Source organism: Prionailurus viverrinus, chromosome B1, assembly GCF_022837055.1.
Source record: "Prionailurus viverrinus isolate Anna chromosome B1, UM_Priviv_1.0, whole genome shotgun sequence".
Classification (NCBI taxonomy): Eukaryota; Metazoa; Chordata; class Mammalia; order Carnivora; family Felidae; genus Prionailurus; species Prionailurus viverrinus.
In genome coordinates, this window is record NC_062564.1 from 664,779 (window position 1) to 672,398 (window position 7,620).

Sequence of the window (7,620 nt, forward strand, 5' to 3'; positions counted from 1 at the left end):
GCGTCCTGCTGCCTCACGGGTACCACAGGCTGCCCGGGGCAGCAAGAGCGGTCCTGCTCAGTGCCACGGCTGGCTGTAAGCTGGAGTGTCCCCAGAAAGCCACTGTGGGGAACTGCTGGCAGCTTAGATGGCTCTGGTGGTGGCTGGGAGGGGACAGGAAGCCTCAAGGATGAGAGAAAAAAACCGTTGCCTGGAAACTCCCCACCAAAACCTAACGACACGTTTTTTTTTCAACTTTACAACTTTATTAAAAATAAGTTTATCACTAGGTCACAACTACACGAATTAAAGGTGATGAGGATTAAGGGGAACAGAATTTGGGTTTAAGGTCTGGTCCAGTGAGGTCTCAGGATCTTTTCCTGAGTGGAAGCACATCTGAGGTCGGGAAAACATGGAACAGAGCCCCCGGCTGCTCCTCCCGACCTCAGTCTTCCGCTCTCCCACAGGACGTGCGGACGGCCAGGCGCTGTGAGTGTGCAAGCTGTCCCTATACAATGTGTGGATGCCCTGGGCGCTGTGAGTGTGCCAGCACTGTGAGTGTGTGAGCGCTGTGAGTGTGCAAGCCGTCCCCAGTGGAGTCACGTCCTGGGCTCCCGCCTCCACGACTGAGGTGCCACGTACGAGGTCCCGTGTCAGGTTTTCCTTCAAAGTCCGTGCCCCACTGATTGCCCGTGGGCTCCTGCACCCCCACGCTCCTGTGACACCTCTCCTTCTGCCAGGCCCCGGCCCGCCGGCATCTTCCAGGGCCGCGGCCACCATTGCGTGGGAGGACCGTACCCAGTGGTGGTTCTCTCTGTTGCTAACTCACGCTGCCCACCGCAGACGAGTCTTCTGTGCTACCATTTCTTCCACCCACCTCCCCCGCACCCGACACACTCCACGAATGCTCCCTCTCTCCTTGAGCCCCGCCCCTGACGAATGGCCTTGCCATCTCCTCTGGGAAGGCCACACACACCTATTTTCAATCCTATCTTCTTCTACCCGGTTCTCCTTTTCTCTAATTTCACTGGACTGTGACCTGTTCTGTAGGCAATTTGGGGCATGGAGGACCTTCTGAGCAGATCCCCTCCTCACTCAGGAAGGGAGGGAGGTTGACGGGAGCACTGCACACTTCCTCTTGACACAGGGTTTTCTCCCTCCTCTCCCGCAATCCGCTTCTTCTCACAGCACACAGGCATCACAATGTCCGACGCCCGTGGATCTCACTCATCTCGAAAATCTGTCCCTTTGGCCCCATCATTTTACCCTACCTGGACCGGCAGACTGTTCAGTTGGCATTAAGTGCCCGGCTTATATTACGTGCTATGCTAAAGGCCTGGAATAAGCCCGTGAACAGGGACAGAGAAACATCTAAGATTTCCTACGGCAACTCCAGAGTCTCTAGGTGATGGCTCTGCACGCGCGCTCAAGTCTGGGAGGGACCCTGAGAAGTGCAGATACTCTCCTTAGTCTCGATACTCTGGGATTCGATTTTTATCTTATTCCATTTTTTAAATGTTTATTTATTTTTGAGAGAGAGAGAGACAGAGAGAGACAGAGGGAGCAGGGGAGGGGCAGAGAGAGAGGGAGACACAGACTCTGAAGCAGGCTCCAGGCTCCAAGCTGTCAGCACAGAGCCCGACGTGGAGCTCGAACCCACCAACTGTGAGATCATGACCTGAGCTGAAGTTGGCCGCTTAACTGACAGAGCCACCCAGGCGCCCAGGGATTTAATTTTTAAAGCTACTTTCATTCACATAAGATATAGTACTTTGCAAATAAGACAGATTTGTTTCACTAGGGTTTTCAAAGACCGACCCCCCCTCCTGTGTGGGGAGCAATGAGCAATCACGCAGCAATGCCGGCATGAGCAGGATCCCTGGCACCAACCTGCTCGCACCCCGATGCCGGGAGCTGGGCAGCTTGCACACGGCATGCACCACGGGGCACGTGCACCGCTATGCGGTGCGTAGATCTCAGTCACAGAAAAAAGGTCGTTTCCCTCTACTCAACTTGCCTTCTGAGGACCCTTAAGTCAGGCTGGCAAGAGACAGATTAGCAAGAAAAAAAGAAGTCTGTTAACACGCATGTTGCACACGCACATGATGAGTAACCCAGAGCAGTCATCACAGCGTGGGCTTACGCACCACCTTGGGCCAAAACAAAGGAAACCGAGGCAGCTATGGGAAGGTGACCAAGAACAGCAGGAGAACAAGGGTGTTCAGCTGGGTTTGTCAGGCAGATTTCAGCTGGAGTCTCCCCATCGAGAAGGGTTGTCCTGAGTCCAGGGTAAGGCAGGTGACAACCTATATGAATGGAAATTCTCTTTATAAACAGAAGTTTTCTCGGGGCACCTGGGAGCTCAGTCGGTTAAGCATCCAACCCTTGACTTTGGCTCAGGTCATGATCTCACAATTCTGGAGATCGAGTCATGCATCAGGTTCTTTGCTGACAGTGTGGAGTCTGCTTGGGATTCTGTCTCCTCTCTCTCTCTCCCTCTCTCTGTCCCTCCCCCACTTGTGCTCACTCTCTCTAAATAAATCAAATTTTAAAAATGAGTCAAAAACTAAAGAGCTAAAGCCATAAAACTCTTAGAAGAAAACACAGGACTAAATCTTCATGACCTTGGATTTGGTAAAGGTCTTAGATGTGACATCCCAACACAAACAACAACAAACAGTAGATGAATTAGACCTCACTGAAATAAAACACTCAGTGCATTAAAGGGCAGAACCAGAGTGGTGAAAGGACAGACAACCTACAGAATCAGAGAAAATGCTTGCAAACTACGTATCTGACAGACTATGTCTAGGATCTGGAAGACATGAAAGTTCTTACTACTCAACAGCAAAAGGACAAACAACCCAAGTAAACAATCTGAATAGACATCTCTCCAAAGAGGACACTCAGGTGGCCAACAATTATGTGAACATTTGCTCAGCATCACTCGGCGTCAGGGACGCATGGATCCAGACCACACCAGATTCTGCCCCAAACCCAGTATGGCGGCTTCGCTCTCTGAGAAAGGCAAGTAACAAGCGTTGGCGAGGCCGTGGCAAACCAGGGATGCTCGTCCGCTGCCGGTGGAAACATGAGCTCCCGCCGTGGGAAAGTTTGGATGACCCCTCAGTGAGTGAATGTACCACTGCCAGGTGGCCCCAAATTCCACTTTGGGGTGCATTCCCCAGAGAACTGAGAACTGGCGTTCAGAGAAACTTGCACATGGACATTCACGACCACACTGTTTGCAATAGTCAGAGGGTGGAGACAACCTAAATGTCCATCAGCTGATGACAGGACACACAGAAGGCAGTACAACATTCAGCGCAATATTGTTTCACCCCAGAAGGAACAAGGTATGACTTCCACACAGAGGAACCTTACACATATGATGAGAGGGGAGAGAAGCCGGACACGGAGGACACGTAATATTCCACTTTATGGAGCGTGCGGAGCAGGCAGAGCCACAGAGACAGAGAGCAGACTGCTGGTTACCAGGGGCTGGGGACGGGGAGACACTGATTCATGGGTTCAGGGCTTCCTCTCGGGGCCACGAGAGTCCTGGAAGTAGATGGGGTGACGTGTGCACGGTGTAGTGAATGTACGAAATGCCACTAATCATACCTTTTATGTTCTGTGCATTTTACCACCAAAAATGGCAATAACAAAACCAGGACGATTTTCTTTTCCTAATCTGGAGAGTCTGGAAGAACCAGCTGAAAAAGTGCCTCAAGCGATAGGATGATTTGGTGAGGCAGCGTGGTATGCAATTGAAACAACCAGGCACTTCACGAGCCACTGACGCACCGAAGCAATGGAGGACAGAGACGCTGGTGTTCACGGCAGCATAAAACCCGCGGTGGGGGCGCTGCTCACTCCTGCCCCCTCCTGTCCTTGCCTCGTGTCCTTCCCTCATTATGGTTACTGCAAGGGGGCCGACCCGAGGACGGCATTTCCAGGGTTCAGCAAGGCAGGAGGCAAGGTCAGGGCCCCGGTCCCTGCCCGTCCTCGGAGAGCATGGCAGCTTCCGTGCTGTGGGCAGTCACACTTCCCCTCTTGTTCCTCTGCTCAGGGATGGTAATGGCTTCGGTGACAAGAGGGAGTCAGGATGTCCCCTGTGCCCTCTGTGGTGCTCCGTGGTTACATGGTGGCAGGGAGATGGTCCAGGTGGGCTTGGTCTCACAGGAGCCTGAGAGCAGAGGGTCCCCAGGTGGGGGCAGAAGGGAGGTCAGAGGCCAAGGGCATGAGGAGGACGATGCATACGTTGCTGGCTCTAGCGGTGGGGGGCATGTGACACAGGACACAGGTGTCCTCAAGGAGCAGAGTGGCCCTGGGGGACAGCTGGTGACGAGCCAGGGACTCCAGTCCCACAACTGCTAGGAACCGACCCCCGTCCAAGAGCTGAGTGTTCCGTGAGTCCTGGACCCCTCGTGCTGGAAAAGACCCTTGGCCACCTCCATGCACAGAACAACGGGACCGATGAGCTGTCCCTGGGGGAGCCATCAGTGTGCCACAAGCCTGGCCTGCTGCGTTCCCACAGCTTGATTTATTTAGATCACAAAAGGGGAGAGAGAAAACACACAAGATGGTCTTGGCAATTTTTACATCTTGCTGTAAATGAGAGTTACGCATGCCCTCTCTGTGCTGTATCTCCATCGGAGGGGAGAGCATGTTCCAGATACTAAGTGAGGCGTCTCTGCCGCATCCCCAGTATTTTGACCCGAGTAGCCGAGTGCGTTTTATCGTGCGCCTCCCCTCACCTGTCGCGGGATGGGATTGCTCGGTGTGAGCCGGCGTGAGAGGCCATGGGGAACGGAGCGTGGCCGTCACCACAGCAGGCGGCCCTGTCCGGAGGGGGTCAGAGGAGCAGGGGCTACACCCGCCAGGCCCTGAGACGCAACCAGTGGGAGTTTACGGGCTGTCTGTGAGCGCGCAGGAGTAAGCCCTGAGGACACAGTAACAGTAACAAGAGAAGGGCCCGTAGACGAAGGGCCAAGTAAAGCTCTTCCGAATCCGCTCCCAAGATCTGAGGAGGAAATTATATTTACGGCACCAATGAAAACTAGCCATCATGCTCTCCTGCTTCCCCTGCCCTCTCTGCCCGTCTTCCCGAGACACGCATCTTGGCAGGGGTCCCTCCCCCTCCAGACCCAGCCAGCACGGCCCGTCTCCCTCACCTTTTCGTTCTTCACATCTGTCCTCCGTCTCGGGACGGGGCTCACATCGCACCAACGTGGGGTCGCTGGCAAGTTTCGGGGTGGGGTCTGCATTAAAGGCCATGGGACCAAACTGTCTCTCAAGTCTTTTTTGCTCCCACGTTTTAGGTGCCGAGTCTCTGATTTGGGGGAAGGACAGATTATCCTGCCCGAGGACAGGGTGGAGGGTGGAGCGACCTGGGTCAGGAAGGGCGGGCACAAACAGGTTAAGGGGCAGCACGAAGACAAGAGCTTCCTGACGAGGGTGCAGAGATGCCCCTCGGCCCCTGCAGCCAGGTCAGTCTGGGCCCCTGGCAGAAACCCAGAGACCCCAGGGGCCGCGGGTGGGGTGAGGGGCGGCACCTGCTGAGTGCCGAGACCCCCCTGAGGTGGGGCCAGAGAAGAACCAGCCCGGAGGGAAGATCCCAAACGTTCACATTGTCTCCAACAAGGGCATCAGGTCACCTGGATCACTCCGTGGGAAGGGCCGCTGGTAAGTGAGTCCCCAGGCCCTGCAAGTGGCTCTCGCTGCCTTGGCCTTAAGTGTCCACGGTGAGCCAAGAACGTGACAAAGGTGAAGAAAGCGTCTGGCAGGAAACACGGGACTTCCGTAAACCAGGTGAATTTGGGAAACCGTGAAAAAGGAACAACAGTGAAAGCCGTCATTGAAAAGGAACTAAGGATGGAAAGCGTCGGGGGCGCATGGGCAATACCACCTCCTGAACCAAGGGGATGCGTGTGACACACTTGGGACAGCATACAGGGGGCCGGTCCTCGGCCGAGGGACGCTGTCACATGGGGAGACCAATGGGGACAGACCCTGGTCCTAAGTGGCCTCCCCACCAGCCTGCCCCCACTGGGGAGCCCGCTGAGGCTTGCAGGGGCCCTGGCAGGAGCTGGGAAAGTCCGTGTGAAAGGACAAAGGACAAAGGACAGAGGTCCGGACAGGTCCAAACACGAGTCAGAACCCAGACACCTGGAGGAGGCAGAGTCCACAGAGGGCAGAAACAAACCCAGAATGTTCTCAGAAACGGCAGCTGTCTCACCAAATGGAGAGAACGAAACTGCATTCGCAGACCTCTGGGAGTTAAGGTCCAGCAGGAATCAACGACTCAGCACAAGCATTGGACGTAAGAAATGCTTACACGTCCTGGACATAAAAACACATACGTGAAGAATTTGAGAGAAAAGACAAAAGAAACAGAATTCACCGGACAGTCCAGCACCTGCCATGGGGGAAATACAGAGAGAACTTAGAAGTCAGAGGGGACCTCACAGAAACCACACCCAGGTTCCAGAACGGCCAGCCACAAGCTCAGAGGCACACAGCCCCGTGAATGTGGGGACCCAGGTGACAGGTGCCACGTCGTCTTCACTCACAACATGTGGGAACTCGGGGAGCCAGAGGACAATGTGCATCTGGACAGCGGGTCTGGGGATGAGGGACAGGGTCACACAAGCGGGTGTCTGGAGGCCTCACCCCAGCCCTTCCTCCGACGCTGCAGGATGTGCTCCGAGCAGAGGGAGGACGACGCCAGGAAGGCGGTGCGGCCACCACCTGGGGTGACTCCAAGGAGAAGGGGGGCCGCCAGCTGGCCCCGGGGCTCGGCTTTGTGGAGGGGCGCCCCAGGTTTCCGTTGGCAAGTGTGGGGCAAACAGGGAGGATGCAGCAGTCCTAACGTGGCGGGGGAGGCATCTGGGGCCCAGCCGTCAAGGGCGCGAGCAGGCCACCAGCTCGCAGACGGGCGTCCACGCCGCTCGCCCACACCCCGCCCTGCAGACGGCCTCTCCGCTCCCTCCCAGGAGAGCAGCAGGCGAGGTGTCCACGTGAAAACACCACGAAACGCCACATGTTCTTCAGCCTCGCGGAGCAAACCGAGGGAAGCCGCTAAGATAGCGGGGAGCAGACACTGACAATAAGGAAGCCATCTTTCACCATAAACCTGGAGCTCCCCTCGGGCTTTCAGAAGTCTTACCTGAAGGAGCGTGACACGCACAGTCGTGCTTTAAGTGGCAGCACGTGGTTGGGTTTGCACGTGTGAAACAGCTCGGCATCGCCCCGGAATCCGAGGCGGCGGCCAGTGCCCGTGCGGGATCGTGGTCGTTACTTCCCAAACTTCTACTTAAGACACGAGTAGCGAGTGGGGCCACGTTGCTTTTACCTCGTGGAAGTTTTCTCGTTGGTGGGGGTTGCACTTGGGGAGTTGCTGGAGGTCGTGGGGCCGGGTCAGTCGCATCTGGCAGCAAGTCAGTGTCCTGCCAACGTCGCCCTCCCCGCACCCGTCCCCCGCGGGACCACAAAGGAGAGCAACAGACGGAGGGAGTGTCCCCCCACCGAGCACCCGCGGCCCCTCCCAACAGCACAGCCCGCGCACCTCTGACCTGGCGCCGCCCACGTCCTTCTCGGGGCTTCTGGGAAGGACACCCCCCGCTGGCGGGCCTGCCT